This window comes from Silurus aristotelis (genome assembly GCF_946808225.1).
Source record: "Silurus aristotelis genome assembly, chromosome: 14".
NCBI lineage: Eukaryota > Metazoa > Chordata > Actinopteri > Siluriformes > Siluridae > Silurus > Silurus aristotelis.
This window is the reverse complement of record NC_139587.1, coordinates 271,796-281,795: the sequence shown is the minus strand read 5'-3', so window position 1 is coordinate 281,795 and position 10,000 is coordinate 271,796. Positions and strand designations below refer to the sequence as shown.

Here is a 10,000-nt window from a genome sequence, read left to right as displayed (position 1 = left end):
TTTCTATTAAACCACATCAGATCAGAACCTGAGTCTAGAACCTGAGGGAGTGTGGCCCTGGTAGTGTGTAGAGTGTCCCTGTAATGTTTATTCAAATATAAATGAACCAAACTTACATATACATTTATACAACCCCAGTTCCAGAAAAGTTGGGACACTGTCTATAATGTAAATAAAAAAATCTCAGAAAATCCATATTTTATTCAAAAATAAAACAAAAAAACTATCAAATGTTTAAATTGAGAATTTATAAAAATTTTAAGGGAAAAATAATGTAATTTTGAACTTGATGGCTGCAACACGTCTCAAAAAAATGTGGAACAGGACCATATTTACCACTCTGTAGAATCACATCTCCTGTCTGTGTACATCTTAGAACTGAGAAGACCAGTTGCTGAAGTTTTGAAAGAGGAATGTTCTCCTATATGTGTCTTAGAAGGTGAGAAGATGCCTGAGGAATGGAGAAGGAGTGTGCTGGTACCGATCTTAAAGCATAAGGGAGATGTGCATACCTGCAGTAACTACAGGGGAATAAAGTTGATCAGTCACACCATGAAGTTATGGGAAAGAGTAGTGGAAGCCAGGCTGAGAGAAGAGGTGACCATCTGTGACCAACAGTATGGTTTCATGCCGAGGAAGAGCACCACAGACGCATTATTTGCTTTGAGAATGTTGATGGAGAAGTATAGAGAAGGTCAGAAGGAGTTGCATTGTGTTTGTGGATTTAGAAAAAGCGTACGAAGTTTCTTTTCATGATGCACCAAATGATTTCAAATGGTGAAAGGTCTAGACTGCAGACAGGCCAGTTCAGCTCTCGTACTTTTTTACTAGGAAGTCATGCTATTGTAATAAATGCAGTTAGCTGTGCCTTGCTCAAATTTGTTAGTCTTTCCCTGAAAAAGACATTTTCTGCATGGAAGCATTTACTGCTTTAAAACCTATATATATAGTGTTCAGCATTGATGGAGCGTTTTCTCATTCCACAGGCACTAATACACCACCAAACCATCTGAGATGCAGCTTTTTGAACTGTGCTCTGATAAAAAGCCAGATGGTCCCTCTCCTCTTTAATCCAGAGGATGTGGTGTCCATGGTTTCCAAAAAGAATTAAAACTTTGATTTGTTTTACCACAGAACAGTTTTCCACTTTGCCTCAGTAAATTGTAAATGTACTGGATAATATGGAGGTGTTTATGGATCATGCTCATGCATGTCTTCTTCTTTGAAAAATATAGATTTAACCTGCATTTGTGGATGACATGGCAAACTGTGTTTACAGAAAATGATTTCTGGAGGTGTTAGAGTCCATGCAGTGATTTACATTACAGTATCATGAATGTTTAAAATGCAATGGCCCCTAAGGGCCCAAAGATTTTTGTTTCTGTCTTTAAACTCAGAGATATAACAGAAAAATTAATCTGTGATTCACATTTTTTCAGCTGCCACATCGCCGTGTGACCTTTTCCACAGCCAATCAGGCACAGGATCTGCAGGACTCCTCCCAGCACAGTTACTACGACAGTGGATTGGACGAATCAGAAACACCGAGCAGTAAAAGTTCTTCAGGGCCGAGGATTGGACCACTGGCACTGCCCGAGGATCACTACGAGAGGACGACTCCGGACGGCAGCATCGGAGAGATCGAACACCCTGAGAACGGTAGAACAAAATTTCCCATCATCCTCTTTTGCTCTCACACCAACAAACAGACACACAGCTACACACAGGTTGTGGAGTAAAGTGTGTGGGGGTAAAGAGGGTGTGGGGTAAGGTGTGTGGGGGTAAAGAGGGTGTGGGGTAAAGCGTGCAGGGGTTAAGAGGATGTGGGGTAAAGTGTAAGGGGGTAAAGGGGGTGTGGGGTACAGTGTCTGGGGTAAAGTGTGTGGAGGTAAGGAGGGTGTGGGGTAAAGTGTGTGGGGGTAAAGATGGTGTGGGGTAAAGTGTGGGGGGGTAAAGATGGTGTCGGGTAAAGTGTCTGGGGGTAAAGAGCATGTGGGGTAAAGTGTGCGGGGGTAAAGAGAGTATGGGGCAAAGTGTGTGGGGGTAAAGAGGGTGGGGGGTAAAGTGTGTGCAGGGGTAAACTGTGTAAGGTAAAGTTTATGGGGGATAAAGAGAGTGTGGGATAAAGTGTATGTGGGGTAGAGTGTGTGTGGGGGTAAATAGGGTGTGGGGTAAAGTGGGTGGGATAGAGAGAGTGTAAGGTAAAGTGTTTGGGGTAGAGAGGGTGTGGGGGTAAAGTGTGTGGGGGTAAAGAGGGTGTGGGGTAAAGAGGGTGTGGGGTAAAGTGTTTGGGGTAAAGTTTGTGGGGGATAAAGAGGGTGTGGGGTAAAGTGTGTGTGTGTGTGGGGGGGTAACGTGTTTGGGGTAAAGGGTGTGTGGGGGGTAAAGAGTGGGGGGTAAAGAGGGTGGGGGAGGAAGAGAGTGTGGGGTAAAGTGTGGGGGGGGGCACAGAGAGTGTGGGGTAAATAGGGTGTGGGGTAGAGAGGGTGTGGGGTAAAGTGTGTGTGTGTGTGGGGGGGGGGGGGGTTAAAGTGTTGGGGGTAAAGTGTGTTGGGTAAAGTTTGTGGGGGATAAAGAGGGTGGGGGGTAAAGTGTGTGGGGGTAAAAAGGGTGGGGGGTAAAGTCTGTGGGGAGGGGGGGTAAAGAGAGTGTGGTCTCCCTCAATACACCTCTCAAGAGTAGGAAGTTTTCTGGGGTCAGTAGGAGATGTTCTGGGTTTGTGGGAGATGTAGGTTAGGAGATGTTCTGGATTTGATGGGAGATGTTATAGGTTAGGAGATGTTCTGGATTTGGTGGGAGATGTTGTAGGTTAGGAAATGTTCTGGGTTTGAAGATGTTCTGAAGTCATGTCAAATCATTGTGCGCTTTTCACAATATGCATTGCCTCAAATCAGCTTAACAGAATTTAGGAATGAAGGTGAATGATGTGTGTTTATCCCTGTTGGTGAAGACTGGGGTGACTGTGGTGAAGGAAAAACTCCCTTAGATGGTATGAGGAGGAAACCTTGAGAGGAACCAGACTCAAAAGGGGAACCCATCCTCATTTGGGTGATATCAGGAATGTGATTCTTCTTTCGGCTGCTCCCATTAGGGGTCGCCAGAGCAAATCATCCGTCTCCACACCCCTCTGTCCTCTACATCTGCCTCTTTCAACCCAACTACCTGCATGTCTTTCTTCACCACATCCATAAACCTCTTTGGTGTTCCTCTTTTCTTCCTTCCTAGCGGCTCCATCCTCAGCATTCTCCTACTGATATACCCCATGTCCCTCCTCCGAACATGTTCAAACCATCTCAATCTCATCTCCCTCATCTTGTCTCCAAAACATCCTACATGCGCTGTCCCTCTAATAAACTAATTTCTAATCCTGTCCATCGTAGTCACTCCCAACAAACATCTCAACATCTTCAACTCTGCTACCTCCAGCTCCACCTCCTGTCTTTTACTCAATGCCACTGTCTCTAATCCATACAACATCTCAGGTCTCACCACAGTCCTATAAACTTTCCCTTTCACTCTCACAGATACTCTTCTATCACAAATCACACTTGCTATCACTCTTCTTCACCCACTCCACCCTGCCTGCACTCTTTTCTTCACTTCTCTAATACACTCTCCATTACTATGCACTGTTGACCCCAGGTACCTACCCTCCTCCACCTTCTCCACCTCTTCTCCCTGCAACCGCACCCCTCCACTGCCCTCCCTCTCATTTACACACTCTATGTACTTTGTCTGACTCCTACTGACTTTCATTCCTCTTCTCTCCAGCGTGTACCTCCACCTTTCCAGGCTCTTCTCCACCTGCTCCCTACTCTTACCACAAATCACAATATCATCCGCAAACATCATAGTTCTTACAAGGTCAAGAAAATATGACCACGTAACCCCGATCTTATCGTCCCTACACTGGCTTCCTGTTAAGTTCAGAATAGACTACAAACTACTGCTTCTTACTTATAAAGCACTAAATGGTTTGGTATGTATCTCTCCAGTCTTTTCACATGCTACAATCCGTCACGTTCCTGAGATCTCAAAAGTCTGGGCTTCTAGTAGTTCCCAGAATAGCAAAGTCCACTAAAGGCGGTAGATCATTCTCACATTTAGCTCCTAAACTCTGGAATAGTCTTCCTGACAGTGTTCGGGGCTTAGACACACTTTCCCAGTTTAAGTGCAGATTAAAAACATATCTTTTTAGCGAGTTCTACACATAACAAACGTCTCACATCATAACCTTGTGCTCCAGAACATCTGATCACATGCACATTATCAACTTGTGCTGTTAATATCATGAACAGCAGCTACACTAATTTCTCTCCACTGCTTCTCTTTCCCTCCCCATCCCGAGGCATCCTGAGGTTTGGCCAGCTCCAGTCACGTCCCACCTCGTGAAGATTATGGACCTTTGAAGAAGTAGATGCCAAACTCGCAAACATCCTGAACCATCTAGAGACGTACCAGTGCCAATTGGATCCCACTACATGTGTGGTTTTGACATTGGACCTCCTGGAGTGTTAAAAGGCTCTGGCATGGAGAAGCTGCTGCTGGATCTGTGATGATCACAAATGTTGAGCTCAGTAGCTCTTAGTTTTATAACCAGAAAGACTGTAGAAGACTGTAAAAAAATCATTACTTATAATCTTATACTCCAGTGCTCATGTTAGTTCTCTCTCTCTCCAGTGTTCTGTATTGTTGAAAGATTTATGATCAAACTCTTGATGTCACCCAAATGAGGATGGGTTCCCCTTTTGAGTCTGGTTCCTCTCAAGGTTTCTTCCTCATTACATCTAAGGGAGTTTTTCCTTGCCACAGTCACCACGGCTGCTCATCAGGGATAAACACACACCGTTCACCTTCACTGTTGATTTCTGTAAAGCTGCTTTGAGACAATGTCTGTTGTGAAAAGCGCAATAGAAATAAACCTGACTAGTCCATGGAGACTCCTGTCTGACCTCGTCCGTCAACCTGTCCATCACCACTGCAAACAGGAAAGGGCTCAGAGCCGATCCTTGATGCAGTCCAACCTTCACCTTGAACCAGTCTGTTGTTCCTACTGCACATTTCACTGCTGTCACACTGTACTCATACATGTCCTGCACCACCCTCACATACTTCTCTGACACACCTGACTTCCTCATACAATACCACAACTCCTCTCTCCACCCTGTCGTACGCTTTCTCTAAATCCACAAACACACAATGCAACTCCTTCTGACCTTCTCTATACTTCTCCATCAACATTCTCAAAGCAAATAATGCCTCTGTGGTGCTCTTCCTCGGCATGAAACCATACTGCTGCTCACAGATGGTCACCTCTTCTCTCAGCCCGGCTTCCACTACTCTTTCTCATAACTTCATGGTGTGACTGATCAACTTAATTCCCCTGTAGTTACTGCAGGTCTGCACATCTCCCTTATTCTTAAAGATCGGTACCAGCACACTCCTTCTCCATTCCTCAGGCATCTTCTCACCTTCTAGAATCTTGTTAAACAATCTGGTTAAAAACTCCACTGCCATCTCTCCTAAACATCTCCATGCTTCTACCGATATGTCATCTGGTCCTACCGACTTTTCACTCTTCATTCTCTTAATAGCTGCTCTCACTTCCTCCTTACTAATCCTATCCACTTCCTGCTTCACCATCTCCACATCATCCAACCTTCTCTCTCTCTCATTTTCCTCATTAATCAGCTGCTCAAAATACTCCCTCCACCTTCTCAATACACTCTCCTCACTGGTCAACACATTTCCATCTGCATCTTTTATTGCTCTAACTTGCAGCACATCCTTCCCAGCTCAGTTCCTCTGCCTGGCCAATCGCTACAAATCCTTTTTTTCATTCATTAGTGTCCAACTTCTCCTACAGCTCCTCATATGCCTTTTCCTTGGCTTTCACCACATCCCTCTTCACCTGCTGCCGCATCTCCTTGTTCTTCTGCCTACTTTTCTCATCACTTTGTCGATCCTAATTCTGTTTCTCCAACTTCTTTTTCCTTATGCTCTCCTGCACTTCCTCATTCCACCACCGTGTTTTTTTGTCTTCCTTTCTATTTCCAGATGTTACACAAAGAACCTTTCTAGCTGTCTCTCTTATCACTTCTGCGGTAGTTCCCCAATCATCCAGCACCTCTTCACCACCACCGAGCTCCTGTCTGACCTCTTCCCTGAATCTCACACTACACTCTTCCTCCTTCAATTTTCACCATCTTATTCTTCTTTCAGTCCGCACTCTCCTCCTCTTATTCTTCACCTTCAAAACCATCCTACAGACCACCATCCGATGCTGTCTAGCTACACTGTCCCCCGCCAACACCTTACAGTCTCCAATCTCCTTCAGGTTGCATCTCCTACATAGAACATAGTCCACCTGTGTGCACCTTCCCCCACTTTTATACGTCACCCTATGATACTTCTTCTTCTTAAAATACGTGTTCACCACTGCCATTTCCATCCTTTTAGCAAAATCTACCACCATCTGCCCTTCCACATTCCTCTTCTTAAAGCCATACCTTCACCACCTCTGTTCCCTTCACCTACATGCCCATTAAAGTCTGCCCCGATCACCAATCTTTCATTCCTAGGTTCACCTTTTACCACTTCATCTAACTCACTCCAGAATCTTTCCTTCTCCTCCATCTCACAGCTGACTTGTAGAGCATAGGCACTGATAACATTTATCATTAACCATTCAACTTCCAGCTTAACGTTCATCACCCTATCAGAAACTCTCTTCACCTCCACTACACTCATACTGAACTCTACCTTCAGAATCACCCCTACACCATTTCTCTTTTCATCCACACCATGATACAGTTTAAACCCCTCCAATGTTCCTGCTCTTACTCCCTTTCCACTTGGTCTCCTGAACACACAACATCTCTACCTTTCTCCTCTCCATCATATCAGCTCCCTCTCTCCCTCTACCAGTCATAGTACCAACATTTAAAGTACCAACCCGAACCTCCACTCTCCTCCACTTCTCCTTTCCCTACTGTCTCTGTAGACGTCTTCCTCCTCTCCTTCTCCTTCTTCCTCCTCTCCTTCTCCTTCTTCCTCCTCTCCTTCTCCTGATGTGTTTCCAGTCTTTAAACAATACAGAACACTGGAGAGTGAGAACTAACAAATATAAGATTATGAGTAATGTTCTTTTTACAGTTTTATACAGACAGTCGATGTTGTGGAACCAGGAGCTACTGAGCAGCTCAATACATTTGCGATCATCACAGATCCAACACCAGCTTTTCCATGCCAGAGCCTTTAAACAGAGCCTTAAAGAGCTCCAATGTCCAAACTCTACATGATGTGGAATCTAAATGGTGCTGGCATGTCTCTAGATGGTTTGGAATGTTTGCGGGGTCGGCATCTGATTGAGTAGGAGATGTTCTGGTTTATGAGAAGTTCTGGGTTAGGAGAAGTTCTGGAATGAGAAGATGTTCTGGAGTGAACAAATGTTCTATCTTAGGAGATGTTCTCCTGCACTGACTCTAAAGCACTCTCTTACTTTCCTTAACAAACACAGAAGGTTGTGATGGTTTATGATAATTGTGCAATCTTCTCAGTGTAGATGACCAGGTAGATGAGAGCCACAACTTATGCAGTGTGAAGGACAGCAGCTCAGGAGAACCCTGTGCTCTAATAAAAGTGTCTCTATATTCTAAACACCATCATTATATCCCCATGGAGCTTTTTTGGACCGTATTAAATGGACATATTGTCTATCAGTGGACCCTACCATGCACACACACACACACACACACACACACACACACACACACACACACACACACACACACACACAGTGCTGTAATAAAAACGATTTCAAGGAAGAGTTGAACAGACGGAGATGTGAGTAGGTGTCACAGAGTCACATCATCCATCTGCTTCAGCGATCCATCATGTCTATTAAAACACATTGTCACACACTTTATACACACACACACACACACACACACACACACACACACACACACACACACACACACACACACACACACACACACACACACACAAAATCTAATTTACTGTAAGTTAATGACACACACAATACTTGAAAAAACCTGCATAATGAATCAGAAGGATGAGGTGTAGCTCAGAATATACAACATCCAGACACAGTTACTTTCAGCTGAGGGAGGTAAATAGATGGAAATAGGGAGATGGAGAGATGGAGAGGTAGAGGTGGAGAGATGGAGATGGATTACCATAAAAAAAAAAATTACCTTAAAAAAACATTTTAAAAGTACAAACAGTGACTGTAACCTGGAGCAGTGAGTAAAAGCGTGAAAAACAGTTTCTCTCTTTGAACAGAACGGACCGTCCTGTAGAACATCAGGGTTTAAAATAAAAGAGTTCACAGAGATGATGCAGTGTAAAATCCTCCACTGGAGGTTTTTTTGGTTAATGGTGGTTTGTACAGTGTCTCCACTATGGTTTAATATCATCATTAAAACCAAGAACATTTCTTCACTGGGGGTCCACCCTCCCACTCAATTTATTCTTATTTAAAACCTTAACACAGGCCCTGTAGACCAGCTTCCCCCGTCACTGTCGGAAAGTTCATCTCCCCTTTATCCTTGCACTCCAGGAGGGGGCCACCACACCCGTCGATTTCATAGTCCTTCAGCTAAACACACTCCTCTGCTGTTAGTGTGGACCTCCAGCGGTGTAGGAGCTGGTTAGCGATGTGCAGGGACCAGAGTCCTATACGTTTTGCAAGGTCCTATTCTCATGACAGTTCTGCCCCTGCGATGTTCACCAGCTCCTGAATGTGATGATCTTTGAGGAGATCAGAGCTCTGGACAGTGTGGGGGTGGTCGCACCAACTCCCGTAGACCAGGGGCTCCTCCAGCAACCAGTGTAATGTTCCACAACTCTTACTTTGTTTTCTAAAAAAAGTCCATTTTTTAAAAAGTCCACGGTAAAAGACTGTTAGTTCAGACACATCCAGCATGTTTGTGTCCTTTAAAAACAAAGTTCTGTCCAGTCCCAGTCCTCCTGCCATGTGCAAGAGTTCACTGGCTGCTGTTCTCCACACCAGGTTCCTGGGCCCGGTTAAGGGTCTCTGAATAAACTGTAGGCGAAAGGCTGCAGTTCTGCTAGAGAGATGAACCAGCCCCTGCCCCCCTTCCTTCTTGGCCAGATGGAGGACACTGCGGAATCCAGTGCAGACTATCCCAGAAGAAGTCCACAAACAGGGCCTGGATCTTTGCTATATTTGGAACCAGCTGCTTCCACCTGCTCAGTCTACATCTGATGTGCTCTACAGTGCCTTCTCAGTTTTTATTTAAAAATGCGTTACTCTCCAGGTAGACATCCAAGTATTTAAAACCACCTCTTTTTCACACCAGGCCTCCCGGAAGTGTATGTTCCCCACCTCCCCACCCCCCAACTAAAACTGCTTCACTTTTTTTTAAAGTCCTTTAAAACATCAATTAAGATATTTAAACCAGACTGGGATACCATCATTACAGCCACATTATCTCCATACGCTGACAGGTGAAATTAAGCATTGATGTGTGGAATATTAAAACCAGACAGATGAGTTTTCAGATTTATTAAAAGCGGTTCAATAGTGAGAGTGTACAGCATTCCTGACAGTGAACAGTCCTGCATGATCCCTCTGTAAACTCTAAAAGGGGCACATACACCACCATTAACCTTCAGCACACTCTCAATTTCACTGTACAACACCCTGATCATGGCTCTGAAACCAGGGTTGAACCTAAAGCTTTCCAGCACCTTCCACAAGAATTCATGCCCAACCTGGTCAAAACCCTTTTCCTGGTCTAGGAAAATCCGACCAGTCTTTAAGCCGAATAGCCTGGAGACGTCCAAAATATCACAAATTAAGCATACATTGTCAAATATTGACCTGCCAGGCACACAGTATGTCTGGTCATGGTGAATGATCTACTCCATCACCTTCAACTGGCTCGAGGCTAAAGCTTTTGACAGCAGCTTGCAGTCAGTGCACAGTAGTGACACTGGGCACCAGTTCTTC

At 44.6% G+C, this 10,000-nt stretch overlaps 2 protein-coding genes across 6 annotated transcripts in view; both read left to right on the top strand.

The window, feature by feature from the left end:
• LOC310736346 (proteinase-activated receptor 4) overlaps positions 1–10,000 on the top strand; it is a 304,562-nt gene that overhangs the window by 258,098 nt on the left and 36,464 nt on the right. The window lies entirely within an intron of this gene.
• LOC310736385 (uncharacterized protein) overlaps positions 1,370–10,000 on the top strand; it is a 28,088-nt gene continuing 19,457 nt past the window's right edge. For all 5 annotated transcript variants that reach the window (XR_014536526.1, XR_014536527.1, XR_014536528.1 and 2 more), the window contains exon 1: positions 1,370–1,659. The gene's annotated coding sequence lies outside the window, so the exon portion shown is untranslated. The remainder of the gene's footprint in view (positions 1,660–10,000) is intronic.